The 19724-nt window shown below is 49.1% G+C and overlaps 1 long non-coding RNA gene across 1 annotated transcript in view; it reads left to right on the top strand.

The window, feature by feature from the left end:
• The first annotated feature begins 1731 nt into the window (after positions 1-1731).
• The window catches only part of LOC311528645, a 29615-nt gene continuing 11622 nt past the window's right edge, over positions 1732-19724 (top strand). Inside the window, exons 1-2 of the long non-coding RNA XR_014713654.1 lie at positions 1732-1815; positions 2528-2580. This is a non-coding gene — a long non-coding RNA (uncharacterized lncRNA). The remainder of the gene's footprint in view (positions 1816-2527; positions 2581-19724) is intronic.

Genomic DNA, 19724 nt, shown 5'->3' with positions numbered 1-19724 from the left:
AGACCGTGAATATGGCTTGCTATTCTATGGGAAGCCAGTGTGGAGAGCAGAGGCCAGGTTCTGTCTGTTGGGTGAGACACTTTCATTCCCTCTCCCTTTCTATCTTGTCTGTTTAGATTGGGAGCTCTTCAGGGCAGGGTCCATTTGTACAGCTCTTAGCATGATGGGACCCTTACTTCACTTGGGCCCTCTGAGTGCCACAGTAATACAAGCACAAAATGTTTGCTATTTTCTTTGCTGCACTGTTAGGTGTAGGGGAAAAAATCAAATAAGTGCAGGGTCAAAAAAGCACAAGAGTTGCGCTGTTGCTACCTGTGTGACCAGTGCTGACCAGTGCTAAGAATTGCCAGCTCTGGCCGGAGTATGTTTGTTGATGGAGTCTTTGATGGTCAGTCAAGTATGTTTCCTGTGTTTGACATTCCACATTCCAGGGGAGCAGCGGAGTGGTTTCTTACCAGAACACATGAAGACTCCATTTATAGTGTATAGGACTGTAGCTGAGCTCCAAACACACCTAGAGTTTGGAGGTGCCGTTTGACAAGGGTCTGAACTTTGGGAATGTTCTGATCTGGGGTTTTGGTTTGGTGCGTTATACAGCAATATGGGCAGGGCCACCCCTAGCTATTTTGGTGCCCTACGCAGCCCCCCCCTCCCCCGAGGGGGGCTGTGTGGGGCCCCAGGCCTCCACGGGGAGGAACGGGGGGGAGCTGGCCCCACGCCTCCCCGGGGGATCTGTGTGGGGCCCCAGGCCTCCGCGGGAGGGGTAGGGGGGCTGGCCACTTCCTGCGAGAAGTGGAGCGACCCAGCCCCAGCCGCGCAGCCGGCGAGTGCTGGGGGGCGGTTCCCCCCTCCCCCCAAGCCTGGGAGCCAGGGGAGCGGAGCAGGGGCAGGGTCACTGAGTGGCCAGCCACTGTCCCCCACGGAGGCCTGGGGCCAGCTCCCCCTGGACCCGGCTGCTCCACTCCCCTGGCTCCCAGGCTTGGGGGGAGGGGGGAACCGCCCCCCAGCACTCGCCGGCCGCGTGGCTGGGAGCCAGGGGAGCGGGGCCGGCTGGGGCCGCTCCAGAAACTTACCACGCGGTGAGTGCAGGGTCGGGCCTGGCTGCAATCTTCGGGGGAGTGGGGCTGGGCTGGGGAGGAGTAGGGTCGGGGATCTGCGGAAGAGCCGGAGCAGGGGCTGGAGCAGCTGCCTGCTTTACATACGGGTAAGGACGGCACTGAATATGGGTCAGCCACAAAAGCTTGCTCAGTGTCTGGATCCAGGCATCCCCTATGTTTGATGGTGCACAGGTCCCAGATCTGGGTTTGGGTTGATCTCTACTCCTAACTTTTCAGTCAGACCCAGATTCTCAACAGATATTTTGGTGCCTAAATCCTTCTGTGGATCTAGGCCTTACTGCCTTAAAAGCTACACTTTCCTAACTTATCATGTATCTTATCCTGGTGCTGATAGCAAATGTATTTTATTCTGCACAGCTCCGACAACATGCTAGGTGCTTTCTAATGCAAAATATGGGATGGTACCTGCCCTGAAAAGCTCAGATCTAAAAAAAATACATGTGCCTTTTTAAATCATGTTCCTCCTCCTCTCTCCCCCCCACCCCAAATGTTTGATGGGCAAAAGTTCTGAGGCACACAAATGAAGTAAGAAAGGAGGTTGGTGTAGGGCAGAGGTGAGGGAGCAGCTGTGCCTTTCCATTTCCTGAAATAGTTTGTTCCCATTATTTTTAAAGTCTGACAGATGCTGAGAGGGAGTTTCAAAGGCACCCATCACTGGCTGTGATGCCAGTGACATTGGTCTACAATGGAAGCAGAGGTAGGCCACTAGTAATACAAATAATATTAATCCCCAGCTCTTATACAGCATTTTTCATCTGTAGATCACACAGCATTTTACAAAGGAAGTTGGTATCATTGTCCCCATTTTACAGATGGGGAAACTGAGGCACGGGAAGGGAAGTGACTTGGCCAAGGTCACCCAGCAAGCCAGTGGCAGAGCTGGGAATAGAACCCATGTGTCCCAAGTCACATTCCATGCTCTAGCCCCTGTTTTTGCAAATCCAATTTACAATTTGATATAGACTATGGTTTCATGCACAAAATTGTGGCAGCTGAGTTGGTCTCCTTGTGCCAAGAGGCCCCCTTCCAGCTCTCCAAGAGACAGACCCTTGTCTGCCTTGTATATGCATTCAGCAGAGGTGTCTCTGGAGCAAACAGAATGCCCTCGTTCATCCCGCTTTCTTGGTAAGCTAAATCTCTCTGCATTATTTCAAATGGGATTTGTTCCCAAGAAAGTAGCCCACTTAAATGGATTATCCCAACTAATACTGTGCCCATGAATCCAAACCCTCGATGTGAAGTAAGTGGCTGCAGAGAGGGCTTTATCTTCACATGGCAAGGTGTCCAGTGATGCATTGGCTGTAAACTCACACCTGTAGGAAAATCTGTCTCTAAATGATGGTCCTTAAATTGCAAAATCTCCTGATGACTTGAATTTGGACCCTATTTATTCTGTTTTTTACTGACAGATGGATGAGTTGGATTCTGGATATTTTTCACTATGGATTACATCATAATTACAGTGAGCATTATTTATTTATTTATTTATTTCCGTAGCACCCAAAATCCTTAATCGTGGATCAAAGCCCCATTACACGAGGCACTTTACACACATAACAAAAGGGAGAGTCTTTGGCCCCTCACAGCAAAGTCAAGTACCTGCTCTTTTAAGGCTGTGAGTCGTCACTAGAGAACACCACATAAAGAGATTCCCACACCTGAGCCGTTCTTTTTAGGGGACAAATCTGAGGAACTGACCCAGACTGAGGTGTCAATAGAGGAGGTTTTGGAGCAAATTGATAAACAGTAATAAGTCACCAGGACCAGATGGGATTCACCCATGAGTTCTACTGGCACTCAAATATGCCACTGCAGAACTACTAACTGTGGTATGTAACCTATCACTTAAATCAGCTCTATCTGCACCAGATAACTGTGAACTTGGAACAATTGACCCGAGGTACTGAGAGACTTATGCAGGCACTACTTTAACAGCTGTAAAACGTGACAATAACACACCACTGAGGCAATGAGACCACTGCCTATCATGCTAACCGGCATTGCCCCATTGTTTTCTTGTGCTCCCCAGTCTGTGTGTATCCCTCTGTTGGTTCTTGTCTTATATTTAGAAAGTAAGCTCCATGGGGCAGGCACCGCCTTTTTGTTCTGTATTTGTACAGTGTCACGGAGTCCCCGGGGCGATGCTCTGGAACTGCTCCCTACAAAGCCAGTCAGGACTCTGGGGAAGTCTCCTTTCTGTGAGCAGACTGTCTTCAGGACACACAGCTCACACGGCTTCCACCTTCCTGGGTCTGACCTCGGAGCATTCAGCATCCTCTGCCCCTCCGTGCACTTCCCACAGCGAGTCCATCCAGGCGGGGTCCTGGGGAAGCCAGAGGGTCCTGCACCCCAACTTCGCAGACAGACGTGACTCTCAGCCAGCCAGTAAAACAGAAGTTTATTAGACGACAGGAACATGGTCTAAAACAGAGTTTGCAGGTGCAGAGAACAGGACCCTTCAGCTGGGTCCATTTCGGGGGGCAGTGAGCCAGACAACCACGTCTGCACTTCACTCCATGTCCCAGGCAGCCCCAAACTGAAACTCCCTCCAGTCCCTCCTCCTCTGGGCTTTCCCCTTTCCTGGGCCAGGAGGTCACCTGATTCCTTTGTTCTCCAACCCTTTAGCTCTCACCTTGCAGGGGGGAAGGGCCCAGGCCATCAGTTGCCAGGAAACAGGGTGTTGGCCATTCTCTGTGTCTAGACCCCTGCACACACCTGCCCTCTAGGGCTCTGCAGTGATCATACACCCTTACCCCACCACCTAGATACTTAAGAACTGCATAGGGGAAACTGAGGCACCCCCACACTATTCAGAGGAAACATTAAAACAGTCCCACTTCGTCACATCCAGCGCTTAGCACACAAGGAAACTGGGCCATGACCAGTTCTTCTAGGCTCTACCATAGTACACATAATTAATAATGAGAGAATATCGAGAGATTATCACAGTGAATGACCCCAGGCAGTTCTGCCTTCTGGTCATGGGACATGGCTCCTTAGCTGCGTTCTGTGGGGGAGGACTGCAGCAGTGAAGTTAATCAGTAACTTTTTTAAAATAAAAAGACTCCATAGGTCCCTCCCGCTACAGCCCACTCTTACAAAGGGGCGTGTTTACTTTACTCTGGTCAGCACTCATGAGTAAACTTTCCCTGAAAGCACCAAGAACTGTGTTTAAATAAAGCCAGGTCTGGCCTAGACCTGCAAATGCCCAGGGATTCTGAGTCAAGGCTGAGACTGTTCTTATTCCACCCTATTGTGTGTCAATAGCAACATGTCTATGCCTGGAGAACCCTGTAGTGCCCAGCAAGGAGTACGTGTCCACATTCTCCCTCAAGCCAGGGCCCAGGAACCCACACCGAGTTCCCTTTGTGGAACTGCCTGGTAATGCCCCCCTCAGGGGGAAGGGCTGGGGTCTGAGTCAGAAGAAGGGGCAAGGATGTGGCCTCCAAACCCACAGCTCTTGGGCAGCTGAGGGAGGAGAGAGGTCCAGTTGTGTGTATACAGCAGAGCCCACACCCAGGGCCTGATCTGCAAAGCTCCATGGGTCCCATACTTTTGGTGACATGGTTCCTCTGGAGCCATCCTACTATGCAAGCCCCAGCCAACCTGCCCTACTCCTCCAGTCAGTTCACAGTACTGCCAAACCTGCCCTGCCATACCATCTCGCCCCAGGGCAGGCTCCAGCTACTGCCAAATCTGGCAGCATTCCCCCAGGTTAGGTAGCGGCGTGTGCAGTGTAGACTGACACCATCGTGACCCTTGTTCCTATGACCAACCCCATGTGCTCTCCCCTCAGGTGGTGGAGTCCCAATGCTGTGAAATGGGGCTTCCATGAACTCCTATGGATGGGGGGAGAAAGTTGCACAGGTGCCACTCCGCTCGTATTTGCTGCCCCCCCCATGAAACTTGGGAGCCAAGGACTCTAAATGTGGGGAAGCAACAAACTAACCTCATCGTAGAGTCTGGCTGGTTATCTGAGTCACCTCTTGGGTCAGCATGGAGTTGGGAGTCTCCCTGGAACACTCCTTCCCTTCCCACGATACTTCCTTCCAATCAGGCCAGACATACAGCTGTTGCTGTCCCAGAGGTCACCCGGCCCTGAAACATCACAGGCAACCAACAAGCTAAACTGTCTGTTTACCTTATTTGTCTAAATAAGATAAGTAAATAGGTCTGTCGGCTAAGGGGACAGAATGTCTGAGCCAGCACAGATAAGAGAGAGACCATCCAGGGAACCATTGAACTAGCATAACAATGGGTAAGATAAGTTAGGACTGTACAGATGAGGTAAGGAGTAGGTCGAGCTTGGACAATGCATGGACAGAGCAGGCTGCACAGGGATTGGTTCCTGCAAAGTAACCAAGCCAATCCAAAAATGTGTGATGTAATTTATAGGAAATGCAATGAGATATGTAAATATACATAAAGGGAGAGGGTTTCTGTGGGACTTTGGAGCTGCAATGTACACTGTTGTGTGCCAAATAAAGGAACTTGAGTGACAGTCTGGAGGCAAACTGAGTTTTTTGGATCCCAGAGAACTGAATGAAATGTCCTTCCAGAATTGGACAAGGTGTTCTAGATACGCTGAGCGAAAAAGGTCTTGGAGGTGATTCCAACATAAATAACTGTCTGCAGCTCGAAACATGGTTTGGTTCAGTTTCAAGTCCAGCCCTGTGCAGAGATGCATGAGTGGCTCTTATCTTATCCAAACTGGTTTGACCATCTCAAAACTAAATCTGCCAGTTTCCGTTTCTGAGAGACACAATACATGCAGGTCAACATGGTTAATTATAAATCCAATGGAGACGCTCCACCATCCACATTTGCATGAGAGGATCATAGTCTTTTTAAAAAGCAGAACGTTATCAGTGAGCCAATGAGAACTCCACTGCTCAGATGAACCTGTATGGTTGGATTTCATGGGAGACCCATGTTATTGTGACTAGTACATTGCTATTGTAGAAGGTGTTATTGACTGCCATTGAAGCATGTCTTTGATCTTTAGGCAGTCTCGGACCTCATTAAACCTGATGGGTAGGCTACCCACCCTTCATTCAGACTAAATGGAAGAAGCAATTAAGCTCCTTTATGGAGTAAGAAAGCTGAAGACAGTGGAAGCCAATACCCAAGGCATTAAACCATATTGCAAGGTCTGGAGAGAGGCTAGGTCATCAGGGCTGAGGGGTTCCCTGGGGATTGGATGCAAGCACAGGGGCTGGGCATGGATTGGTTACAGTTGTGCATGTGTAACTCTGTGTGCCAGAGAAGAAAGGCAAGTGAAAGGAACCAGAAATCAGGGAGAAAGCGAGCAGGCATAGGAGCAGCAGTGTGAATAGGGCCCTGGGAGGAAGCCAAGAGACAACTGCTTTTGGGCAGAGAACCTGCTGAGAAGGCAAGGTTGGATTTTTGAACAAGGAACCTGCTAGCTGTTTGTTCCTCCTGAGTTCAGGGAAACAGGACTGTGTGTACAGTCTGTCAATAAACAGGATTGAACCAAAGAAACACCTAACTCCATTGTCAATTTCTCCTCCTAACGGAAACAACCCAACAAGGCCCCAGATATTGGCTCATTGCTGGGGCCAAAGGGCAACACCACCATGGAAATCAGAGCTGGATGCCTGACCACGTCGGAGAAGTACCCACAAACATCTGCAAAGATACCTCATTGTCTTTCCAAATCCCTGGTTAAAATCCTATTTCTGCCACAATGCCTACACAAATCTTGGTAACAACTCGGCAGCTGGTGTGCTGAGACCACAGCCTATCATGCTGACCAGCATTGTTTCCTAGTGCTCTCCCATCTGTGATCTCCTGTAAACTCTGGGACAGGGACTGTCTCTGTGTAAGTACAGCATTAGAACAATGGTGCGACCACAATACAGATAAGCTGGTCATTAGCTCTACTGTTTGCCAAGACAAAAGCCAGGATCAGGAAACCTGCTGAAACCATGGGGAAGTTCAGGCTCAGAGATGACTCTAGTGTCTCCTGATCTTCAGAACCAAGTCCCCCTCCCCATCTCCCAAAGAGGAAACAAATGCTCTGCCTTTCTCAAAACCTAAGACAGGCAAAACCAAAGTGTGGCCCTTCCAGGGTTCATAAACGTGACTCTCCCATGCTGCTAATGTGTCCTGGCATAGTACCCAGGGCTGCTGCTGAATGCCGGTTGTGCTCCTCATAGCAGGTAGCTAATAGAGTAATAGCCGAGGCTGCTGTGTCATCACCTGCTTCCATGGTGCCTCTTATTGTCGGAGGTGAAAAGGATCCACAGAGAATCCCACCACTAAACTGTGATGTCTCATCCAGTGCAGGCTAAGAACCACAGCAAGAGGCACAGCTGAGGATAAACGGTGCACAGCAAGAGAAGTGGCTGGGGCATAGCTGCAGCCTGCATCTCCAGTCTGAAAAAGCAGTAGGGCTGATATGTCAGAGGAGTTTGTGCCCACCCCCTCCCTACGAAGACACAAGGAGTTGTTCCTAAGCAGCCAGGGCATGCAGGGAGCCCTGCCAAGTGTCTGTATCGAACCAATGGGTATTTGTTTTTAAGCCAGAAGTATAAATCTAATCATAAAGAAAAAGAAGCATCTGTCCTTTCCTGCTCAGAGAATTTCAGCCCCTCCCTCCAAGATTTCCAAGACACCACCTGCACTATGGGGTTGAAGTCTCATGGCAGAAGACCAAGGTCCAGAACTTTGGAGTGGGGCATCAGAAACCTCAGTACAGGTGGGGTTGAGTTCTGTAAGCACTGACAGTTCATCCACCTACGCGGCAGGCAGAGTTCAAAGGGCCAGAGCAAACCGGATGTTCTTCAGCGAACAGGTCTTGCAGCCTCCTGCATGAAGTCCACATCTCACTTACGGACACAAAACATCTTTGCACTAAGACAAAGTTCAGGGTTGGGGGAACGGATAGCTCAGTGGTTTGAGCATTGGCCTGCTAAACCCAGGGTTGTGAATTCAATCCTTGAGGGGGCCATTTAGGGAGCTGGGGCAAAAATTGGAGATTGGTCCGGCCTTCAGCAGGGGGTTGGACTAGATGACCTCCTGAGGTCCCTTCCAACCCTGATATTCTATGATTCTATCCATCAGACCTTTTTGCAACGTGTATTGCTACGTGGTTCAGAAACTTGGCTCCTCTTACAGCCAGATCTGGAACAGCAGGAGGCATTCCGTATGCACTGTCAGCACCAAATCCTGGGCATAAAGTGGTTTGTCTTTGTGCAAAATGTCACAATCTCACAGAGATCTAGCCTCCCTTCCATTGCTTGTTACGTTGAAAAGTGGTGTTGCATGCTCTTTGGCTATGTTGCCAGGATGGACAAAAACACCCCTGCAGACCATGCTCTCAAATGCTCCATCAACGCGTGAAGGGCTGTGTGACGTTGCACTCTATATGATTTTATAAAAATATGCTAATGAGTGTGAATATAATGACAGGTTTCAGAGTAGCAGCCGTGTTAGTCTGTATCCACAAAAAGAACAGGAGTACTTGTGGCACCTTAGAGACTAACAAATTTATTAGAGCATAAGCTTTCATGGGCTACAGCCCACTTCATCGCATGCATAGAATGGAACATATATATATACATATATACGTACATACAGATAAGTTGGAAATTACCATACAAACTGTGAGAGGCTAATTAGTTAAGATGCGTTATTATCAGCAGGAGAAAAAAACTTTTGTAGTGATAATCAAGATGGCCCATTTAGACAGTTGACAAGAAGGTGTGAGGATATTTAAGGAAATAGATTCAATATGTGTAATGACCCAGCCACTCCCAGTCTCTCTTCAAACCCAAGTTAATGGTATCTAGTTTGCATATTAATTCAAGCTCAGCAGTTTCTCCTTGGAGTCTGTTTTTGAAGCTTTTCTGTTGCAAAATTGCCACCCTTAAATCTTTTACTGAGTGACCACAGAGGTTGAAGTGTTCTCCTACCAGTTTTTGAATGTTATGATTCCTGATGTCAGATTTGTGTCCATTTATTCTTTTGCATAGAGACTGTCTGGTTTGGCCAATGTACATGGCAGAGGGGCATTGCTGGCACATGATGGAATATATCACATTGGTGGATGTGCAGGTGAACGAGCCCCTGATGGCGTGGCTAATGTGATTAGGTCCTATGATAGTGTCACCTGAATAAATATGTGGACAGAGTTGGCATTGGGCTTTGTTGCAAGGTTAGGTTCCTGAGTAGTGTTTTTGTTGTGTGGTGTGTGGTTGCTGGTGAGTATTTGCTTCAGGTTGGGGGGCTGTCTGTAAGCAAGGACTCGTCTGTGTCCCAAGATCTGTGAGAGTGAGGGATCATTTTTCAGGATAGGTTTTAAATCTCTGATGATGCACTGGAGAGGTTTTAGTTGGGGGCTGAAGGTGACAGCTAGTGGCATTCTGTTATTTTCTTTGTTGGGCCTGTCCTGTAGTAGGTGACTTCTCGGTACTCTTCCGGCTCTGTCAGTCTGTTTTTTCACTTCAGCAGGTGGGTATTGTAGTTTTAAGAATGCTTGACAGAGATCTTGTAGGTTTTTGTCTCTGTCTGAGGGATTAGAGCAAATGCGGTTGTATCTTAGAGCTTGGCTGTAGACAATGGATTGTGTGGTGTGTCCTGGATGGAAGCTGGAGGCAAGTAGGTAAGAATAGCGGTCAGTAGGTTTCTGGTATAGGGTGGTGTTTATGTGACCATCGCTTATTAGCACCGCAGTGTCTAGGAAATGGACCACTTTTGAGGATTGGTCTAGGCTGAGGTTGATGATGGGATGGAAATTGTGGAAATCATGGTGGAATTCCTCAAGGGCTTCTTTTCCATGGGTCCAGATGATGAGGATGTCATCAATGTAGCGCAAGTAGAGAAGGGGTGTTAGGGGACAAGAGCTAAGGAAGTGTTGTTCTAAGTCAGCCATAAAAATGTTAGTAAACTGAAATATGCTTCATGCAAAAGGTCTCTTTAAGGTACCATCACAAAGCTTATAATCTACTGAGTATGGTCATCCTATTTGTATAACTGTATCACTCATGTATCTGAAACTAGAAATACGAAATATAACTCTGAGGTCCTATTGTAGTTATGCAAAGTGTGGGCCATTAGTGGTGGCTTGGAATCTTAATGGTTTCCATTAACTAGGACAATTACCTGTAGATGGCTTTTTTACTTGTAAGGGCTTGGCTACATTTGCGAGTTAGAGCGTATTAAAGGAGCCCCGGGCACACAAGCTCACCACCCATCCACACTGGCAAGGCATGTAGAGTGCTCTGACTCTGCGGCTAGAGCGCTCCTGGTACTCCACCTCAGCGAGTGGAATAATGTTTGCTACGCCCCCGCTGGAGCGCTGCCTGTCTGTTAATGCGCTCTGATCTGCCTCCAGAAGTGTCCCACAATGCCGGTCCAAGCCACTCTGGTCATCATTTTCAACGCTACTGCCCTGCCCTCAGGTGACCAACCATCACACCCGCCCTTTAAATTCTCTGGGAATTTTGGGAATCCCCTTCTTGTTTGCTCTTCCAGGCGTGGAGTGCTCTCAGCGAATCTTTCTAGGTGACCATTCTTCCACGTGCCAGGCGATCCCCAATATGGAGCAGTGGTGAGGTGCTGGACCTCATCAGTGTTTGTGGGGAGGAAGCTGTCCAGTCCCAGCTGCGCTCCAGCTGTAGGAATTACGATACCTTAGGGCAGATACCAAGGGACATGATGGAAAGGGGCCATGACCGGGACGCACTGCAGTGCAGGGCTAAAGTGAAGGAGCTGCGGAATGCCTACTGCAAAGCCCGCGAGGCAAACTGCCACTCCGGTGCTGCCCTTGCGACCTGCCGTTTCTACAAAGAGCTGGACGCGATACTTGGGGGCAACCCCACTTCCACTCCGAGTACCATCATGGATACTTCAGAGCCCAGTGCAACAAGTCAGGAGGAGGAGGAAAGTGGCAGTAAGGGTGCTGAGGAGGAGGGAGATGCCCCGGCATCCCTAGATGCATGCAGCCAGGAGCTGTTCTCAAGCCAGGAGGAAGGCAGCCAGTCGCGGCAGCCTGTGCTTGGGGAAGGACAAACACCGGAGGAGGTTCCTGGTAAGCAGCTTTTATTTTGGGAAGGAAGTTATTCAGTGTGGGCTCTTGGGGCGAGGAGGGTTAGGGCTGTATGCATGCCTAGATGTGGAATAGGGCATTGATTGTACTCTCTCACATCGTAGTAATTGGCCTCAGTGATCTCTTCAAAGGTCTCATCCAGAACTTGGGCAATCCGCTTGCACAGGTTTCCTGGGAGAGCCACTGTGGTCCTTGTCCCAGTCAGGCTAACTTGTCCGCGCCACTGTGCCATGAGGGGCGGGGGGACCATTGCTCCACACAGGCAAGCTGCATATGGGCCAGGGCAGAAGCTGCATTGCAGTAAAAGACCCTCCCTTGCTTCCAGGTCACCCTCAGCAGCGAGATATCTTCCAGGATGAACTCCTGTAGAAAATGTGGGGAGACTGTTCAGTATAGGGGCCCTCTGCCACTGTTGGCTCTCCCCAAGGCACAGAAACCCAGAGGACAGTACAGCTGTGAAACAATCAGTCACGCTTGACTCTGTGCTTACTCACTATTTTGGGGCTCCTGTGGGTTATGGGCGCTCGCTTTGGGACGGGCAAATTATGCTATTGTGTAGACTGTGCTTGCCCTTAAGTATGGGGGAATCACTGCTCTGTCTGGTGTGACCAATGCTGTCTCTGTTAAGTGTTGCATTTTGCCTTTACAGATGCAACCTAGAGATCTCAGCCGTCTGTGTTATCACCGGCCGAAAGACTCCAAGGAATCATAAAGAGGCCACGTAGAAGCAAAGAAGACATGTTGCATGAAGTAATGCAGCATTCCAGTAATGAAAATGGAAAAGTGCAGGAGTGGCGGGACAGGGAAAGGAGGATCCACCAGCAGAATGAGGAGCGCCGGCACAAAAGCATGGTGCTTCGGCAGCAACGCACGGATCGGCTGATAAGCATAATGGAGCACCAAGCGGACTCGATCCAGGCGCTCGTAGCCATGCAGGCGGAGCGCTACCGCGCCCAACCCGCCGCCCTTGTCCCAAAACTCTTTCCCTTGTGCCCCCATGTCACCTCCAACCCACTTTCCCCAACATCCGAGTTCTTACCACCACCAGCTGACTTCAACACCTGTAGCTTCACCAACCAGCCCTGAAAACTACGACCCTTACCCTCTGCACTCAACCCCCATCACCATGCAGTATAGCCATCCTGAAGTGTAGCACTCATTGCACAGCACACCAGACAGGAAGGCTGAGTATGATAACAGGACATATGCAAATCTGTGATTATACTGTTTCCCACCCCATACCCTTTCCCTTTCTGTTTCCCAAGCAGTTGTGTTTCTTTTCAATAAATGAATTTTATTTTCAATAAATGGATTTTTTGGCTTTGAAAACATTCTTTATTATTTATTGCATAAAGTAAAAGATACCTTAGCCCAGGAAAGAAACAGGCACTGCAAGTCAGTATATCACACGTAATAAACACAGATTCCTACTAACATTGGAACCACTTTACTTCACTCCTGTGCAGGGCACCAGACATTATTGGTGGCTTTCGGCCTCAAATTGCTCCCTCAAGGCATCCCTAATCCTTGCAGCCCCGCGCTTGGCCCCTCTAATAGCTCTGGTCTCTGTCTGTTCAAATTCAGCCTCCAGGTGTTGAACCTCCAAGTTCCATGCCTGAGTGAATTGTTCACCCTTCCCTTCATAAATGTTATGGAGGGTACAGCACACGGATATAACTGCGGGGATGATGTCATTGGCTAGGTCCAGCTTCCCATACAGAGAGCACCAGCGGCCCTTTAAATGGCCAAAAGCACACTCCACAGTCATTCTGCACTGGCTCAGCCTGTTGTTGAACTGCTCCTTGCTTCTGTCAAGGCTCCCTGTGTAGGGTTTCATGAGCCATGGCATTAAAGGGTAAGCGGGGTCTCCAAGGATCAGAATGGGCATTTCGACTTCCCCTACGGTGATCCTCTGGTCTGGGAAAATAGTCCCGGCTTGCAGCTTCCTGAACAGGCCAGTGTTCTGAAAGATGTGTGCGCCATGCACCTTTCCGGACCAGCCTGTGTTAATGTCAATGAAACGCCTAGAGTGATCCAGAAGCACCTGGAGAACCATAGAGAAATACCCCTTCTGATTAACGTACTCGGAGGCTAGGTGGGCTGGTGCCAGAATCGGAATATGTGTGCCATCTAGTGCCCCTCCGCAGTTAGGGAAACCCCATTGTGCAAAGCCATCCACAATGTAATGCACGTTACCCAGAATCACGGTTCTTCTGAGCAGGATGTGATTAATGGCCCTGCAAACTTGCATCAGCACGATTCCAATGGTCGACTTTCTCACTCCAAACTGGTTAGCAACCGATCGGTAGCTGTCTGGAGTTGCCAGCTTCCAGACTGCAATAGCCACCTGCTTCTCCACTGTCAGGGCAGCTCTCAATCTCGTGTCCTTGCGCTGCAGGGTTGGGGGCGAGCTTCTCACACAGTCCATTGAAAGTGGCTTTTCTCATTCGAAAGTTCTGCAGCCACTGCTCGTCATCCCAGACTTGCATGATGATGTGATCCCACCACTCACTGCTTGTTTCCCGAGTCCAAAAATGGCGTTCCACGGTGGTGAGAATGTCTGTGAATGCCACAAGCAAACTTGTGTCATATGCGTTACTCGAGTCGATATCGTCGGAGCCCTCACTGTCACTTTGGATCATAAGGAATAACTCGACTTCCAAACGTGATGTGCTGGCGAGACTCGTCAGCATACTCCTCAGCAGTTCAGGCTCCCTTCCTGCAGACCGAAAGGGAAGGCAGAGCACGCAGTGCAAAAAACATTGAAAGATGGTGCCAAATGTGGACGGAAGCACAGGGATTGCTGGGATGCGAACCGATGCATCACGGGGCGTTGGGACATGACCCAGAATGCCCCTCACCCTCTACCCCCTTCCCACAAGCCACAGCGCCAGAATAGGAAGAGGTGCTCTGTGGGATAGCTGCCCATAATGCACTGCTTTCAATGCCTCTGCAAGTGCCGCAAATGTGGCCACCATGTGGCCACCATGTGTCCATGTGGACAGACTTCAGCGCTTCTCTACTGTGCTCTCTGAAGGCTGGTTTAACTCAAAGCACTCTACATCTGCAAGTATAGACATGCCCTAAGTCTTCCTGTATAACTGTGGGCTGGCAAGTGGGTAATGAAGTTGTAAAGTGATGTGATCATGTCACCTGAACTGGAATCCATCTTTAACCTGGTGCTTTTCCATTGAGGAGGAGGGGTGGGAACCCAGAGGGACAAAGGATTCCCGCCTTGTGCAAAAGATCTATAAGTGGGTGGAACAGAACAAAGGGAGCAGCCATCATGAGAAATCCCCTAGCTACCACCTGAGCTGGAACAAGGGCTGTACCAGGGGAAAGGATTGTCCCCAGACTAAGAAGGTGTCCAGTCTGTGAAAGAAACTTATTGAAACATCTCTGAGGGTGAGATTTTATCTGTATTCAGTTTTATTACTGTACTAGACTTAGACTTGCATGTTTTCTTTTATTTTGCTTGGTAATTCACTTTGTTCTGTCTGTTACTACTTGGAACCACTTAAATCCTACTTTCTGTATTTAATAAAATCACTTTTTACTTATTAATTAACCCAGAGTATGTATAAATACCTGGGGGGGGGAACAGCTGTACATATCTCTCTATTAGTGTTATAGAGGACGAACAATTTATGAGTTTACCCTGTATAAGGTATATACAGGGTAAAACGGATTTATTTGGGGTTTGGACCCCACTGGGAGTTGGGCATCTGAGTGTTAAAGACAGGAACACTTCTTAAGCTGCTTTCAGTTAAGTCTACAGCTTTGGGGCACGTGATTTAGACGCTGGGTCTGTGTTGGAGCAGACTGGCATGTCTGGCTCAACAAGACAGGGTGCTGGATTCCCAAGCTGGCAGGGAAAGCAGGGGCAGAAGTAGTCTTAACACATCAGTTGGCAGCCCCAAGGGGGTTTCTGTGATCCAAACCGTCAGAGGCTGCATGTCCTGACCTTACCTAGCTTCATCTGTGGGGCCTCCCAGAGATTCATGAGTTTTCAGGACTGAGTCAACTCTGGGAACTTCACAACACATGCCTGGTGGGACGCCATCAACCATGGGCACTCTGGATGGCACAACAGTCCTTAGTAGAGTATCCATGTTGGACAATGACTTTTGTTCTGGCATTTTCTAGCTTTTCAGTGTTTGACTTTGCAACCAACATTCCTTTAATGATTTGGGGGCGGGGGAAAGATGTAATACATACTATGTTGTATGTTATACCACACACAAAGAAACTCCATACTCCATGCACAGGCTACCAGCCACAGCTTCAAGGCTTGAGGAAAGTGAATGACCAAAATGTCAATGGAAATCCTTAATGCCAAGGGCCTGTTGCACTAGTTAATGTTTAAATAACCTCTGTAAGTTCTCTCCTTTTGCAGCCTCTGCCACTTCATAACAAGGGGCCTCTTTCGATTATTTGAAAGAGTTGGCAACCTTCCCATCCTTTTAGTTTTGTTAACAAGCAGGCTAATATGAACCAAAGGCGGTGGTGGCTGCATTTAAAGGTGCAACTGCTGGAGTTTAGTGGCATGTTCTGAGTATTGAACTTGCTCAAAATTTCATTGAACCCTAGTACAGAGCATTATCTTCACCAGCAAAGCTCTGAAGCCCAGGGTTATTTACGTCAAAGCAAGACTCAGTTACTGGTTTTTTAGTCCTCTGTCAGAGTTGTAGCCTCTGTTACACAGGATCAGTGAAATAACTTTGCTCTCCTAGTCTGGCACCGGGTGGGCAGTGAGCTATGACCGGTGGTGGCAGAAACAGCCTGGCATCTGCTAAAATGCCAAAGTCACGGAAGCCGTTGTGCCCAATCTGCTGCATGTTTCTGTTAGAAGCTGCAGAAGCTCACATCATGGCTTTGGTTTGCCAGGATGCTATGCTCACTTATTTCCTGTGCAGTACGTTTCCCGTGGTTATGTTTTACACTAGGGCACAGCGTGGGTGTGATAGTGTTACTGACACCACAGCCCTGCACAGAGGGGAATGTGGAGCTGCCCTAATCCCAGCAACAGTAAAGGGAGATGGTACAATAGGCAGGTACAATGTCTCCCAGTGCACATTCAGTCGTTCTATCTTTGGAAGCCTGCTCTGGGGGCCGGGGGAGATGGGGAGGGTGGATCAGATTAAGCAGCCCTTGCTTAGTGCTTTGCAACTGCTATTTTGTGTAACAAGGAAGGGAAGCATCTGGCTTTCCTTCCCACTGAGGGGCTTGCACACAATTTGGCTAAAGTAACCACACATCCTGGTTTTTCACAATGTCATGCTGCTGGAGTGAGTCACGACTGTGCCAACCTCAGGGCAGACTGTCAAGAAGCAGGACAGAGACCCCAAACTGGTTGTGCATTCTACAATTAGATTTCACCAGCCCGGTAACAAATGTGAAGTCCTAAAGCACTATAGCAATCAAAGACAATCCCCAGTCTATCTTGTCACACAGGCAAGGTGGACTTAGTGATAGTTGGTTGTCATACACCAAAGCTCAGAAAATATTCAGGTTGCTCCCTGTCCCAAGAGACCAGTCATTTACCCTAGCTCAATTTGTACCTCAGATCCCACAGCAAAGACAACTCTTATAGCGAATCCTGGAATAAACCCTCTAAAGATTTATTAACTAGGAAAAAGAAATGAGAATGTTATTACAAGGTTAAAGCAAACAAACATATATACACAATTGAGTTACAGTCTGTGGTTTCCAAAAGCTGCAGTAATCTTTCAGCTTGGAATGTCTTTTTGGGCGAACCCAGGTTGACCCTGGGGATCTCGGCTTCTGTTTCATAGCTCCAGCAATGCAGAGGAGCAAGGGTTTGGTGTGATGAACAGTGGTTGGAGTGAAGAGGAGTTGAATAGGTCTAGGTGCAATCACCACTGTTCTTATACTCACCATGAATGTTACTGACACTTTGTCAGTGTTCTGTGATAAGCTCATTCAGGAAACTGAGGCTTGGATCTTCAAAGGTAGTTAGGCACTTAACTCCGCCTGATGCTTTTGAAGATCTGGAGAAAACCCTCCACTCTGAGAAACAGGCCTGTGTTGCAGTTGAACTAGATGCTGACAGTAGTGACTCCAGCACACACCAACAAAACAAATGGATGCTGGGCTTTGCTTTAAATGTATTGTGACCCTGTACCACATTGCTATACGAAGACTGCAGTAATACATTTCAAAAGATAGGAAAAAAATTGACCAGAATCAGACAGAAATTGCTTCCTGACTGTGTTACCCCTGGGCTGTCTGTGAAAGTCTCAGTTTGAGCAGCAGTCTTTGTTTATTGGCAGCTCACTAGATCTATTCTGTCACTGAGTTTCTGACCAGCCTTGTTAGACATGACTTGATTGAGATTTGATTATATCCCAGTGTTGGGCCAAAGAAACCTTGAAGCAATGCACAATCCTGATGCTTCTGACAGGGAAATTGTTCTGCAAGACAGGTTAGACCACTGGAGGTGGGGGGACATTTTGGAGGGTTGGATGCTTTCCTGCACCACTCATAAGAAGGGGGTCTGAAGAATGCCTATCAATTAATCTACAAAACCTTGCAGTAGCTGGCTTGGTTCAGAAGAGAATGGAGCCAAGGTCATGGATGTGATCTGGCTGGGAGAGCCCAGTCCAGCTCCCCGTATTCACAGCACAAATCCCACCATGCCAACCAGTGCAAAGAATAGCGAAGGGCTGACACTCAGCTGAGGCACCAAGGACTGAATGGGTCTTAGAGAATGAATTATCCAACCGGAGCAATGGGCTGCCAATGCTCCTGGCTCCCACTAAAGGTGCCTTCTCCTCTCTCACACACTTCAACAGGAGCAAGATGCAATCTTGCCCTTATGGCATGACCGTCAAAGTGTGTGGCTGTGCAGGTGTGCACCAGGCACCACCATATCTCCAAGTCTGGGGAGTTTTTGCACAGCACAGAGGGCACTGCTCAAACATTTGTGGCTCCCTCAAACCACACATGGCACGACTGAAGAGCACTCTGCTGAACAGAGAACCCCACACAGGACCAACGAGCAATTTGTAATGCTGTGGAAATCCTCCCACCTATAGAGAAAACACAGGCCAATGCCCAGACTAGCAGAGGAGAGGCTGCAAACTCATTGGTTGGTGGCTTGTTTATGGGCTTATAGATGCAGGAAAGTTGGTACAAAGAGTTCTGCACCTGAGGAGCAAAAGGAGACTGGCATGATGTGGTTCTTGCACATCATTCACGGCAATGTTTGTTCTCAGGTTGCATTCGGGTCACTTCTGTCCATCTTGCTGAACACAGCCAGCTATGGCAGGTTGTGGAGGACGCAACGCTGTTACCCAGAATGGTCTCTGCATGGCGCTTACCACTCAAGGTAGAGTTTGCTAAGCAAGGGGATCCCTGGGTAGCATCATGCAGAGCAGAAATCCGGGTGCAAAGGAAAGATCCCTGAGCCTCTGGCACTACCTACATTGGCAAGTTGTGACCCACCTGGAGTCCTGCCTCCACCAACTTTCTCCCCTTGCTTGTGGTTCCTCCTTCCCCACCCTCATTTTTCTCATCCCTCCTCTTCCTGTCCCTTCCTCAGAGACTTTGCTGACATTCTTCCTGTCCCATCACCCCTGATCCATTCTGAAGCGTGCATGTTTCACGAGCTCAGTTCTTGTCCCCGACCATCCCCTCACTGCTGAGCCAGTAACCGCCGGGTGAGTCAGCTGCATGACAGACGCTGAGATCTCCAAGGCATTCCCTAGGCATGCTGGGCACCTCCACCCAGCCGACATAACTCAGGCTGTCCATAGCACCCGGCAGCACGGGAACAGGCAGGAACGGCAAGCCCTAGCATTGATGCTAAGAGTAGGCAGGTGCCCCTGGATGGGGTGGGAAGGGAAGTGCCTTGGCTGTCATCCACACTCTTAATGCAAATGCCACAGCTCTGCTCCACATTGATTATGCTCTTCAGAGCTAGACAGTGCCACAGGCCCCCTCTGAATCCCGGGGGAGTAGGGGAGGCTTCCGGTCAGTGGGGGTTGGCATACCTGCTGCACCAACCTGGAAGAGGATACTGTATAAACCCCCCCTCTGTGCCCAGCCAGCTCTGCTGGTCCATGGAGAGGAGAGGGAGGGAGAACTGCAGCTCCATCATTTACCTGACCACTGCCAGGCATCGAATACCTGCTAGATCACAAGGAGCAGGGACTGTCCTCCTCATGGGGCTGCTGGCCAGTTCCTGGCACCCTGCCTCTACGTGCCCAGGCAGTGGATGCGCAGACTGTGCCCCTTCAGGATCATGTGTATCTAACCCACCATCCAGCACATCCATGTATTGTCTCCGCACCCCGTGCCCAGTCAAAAGGATCCGAGTCCATTACTGCTCAGAGCTGCAGGACACACTCAGCTACCAGGGGACTCACGCTTTTAGCTCTTGTTCAGTTCCTGGCAACGAACCAGATGGCTCTCTTCCCACAGGACATGTCCCATTTGGCATGGTGACTTTGGCTAACAGGATATTTGTCTGGCTGGTGAGCACTGGCCTTGGGGTGGTGCCTGTGCCTTTC

Source organism: Lepidochelys olivacea, assembly GCF_965140295.1.
Source record: "Lepidochelys olivacea isolate rLepOli2 genome assembly, chromosome: 11".
NCBI classification, from domain to species: domain Eukaryota; kingdom Metazoa; phylum Chordata; order Testudines; family Cheloniidae; genus Lepidochelys; species Lepidochelys olivacea.
Note: the sequence above shows the minus strand (reverse complement) of the source record. Positions and strands in the feature narration are given on the sequence as shown.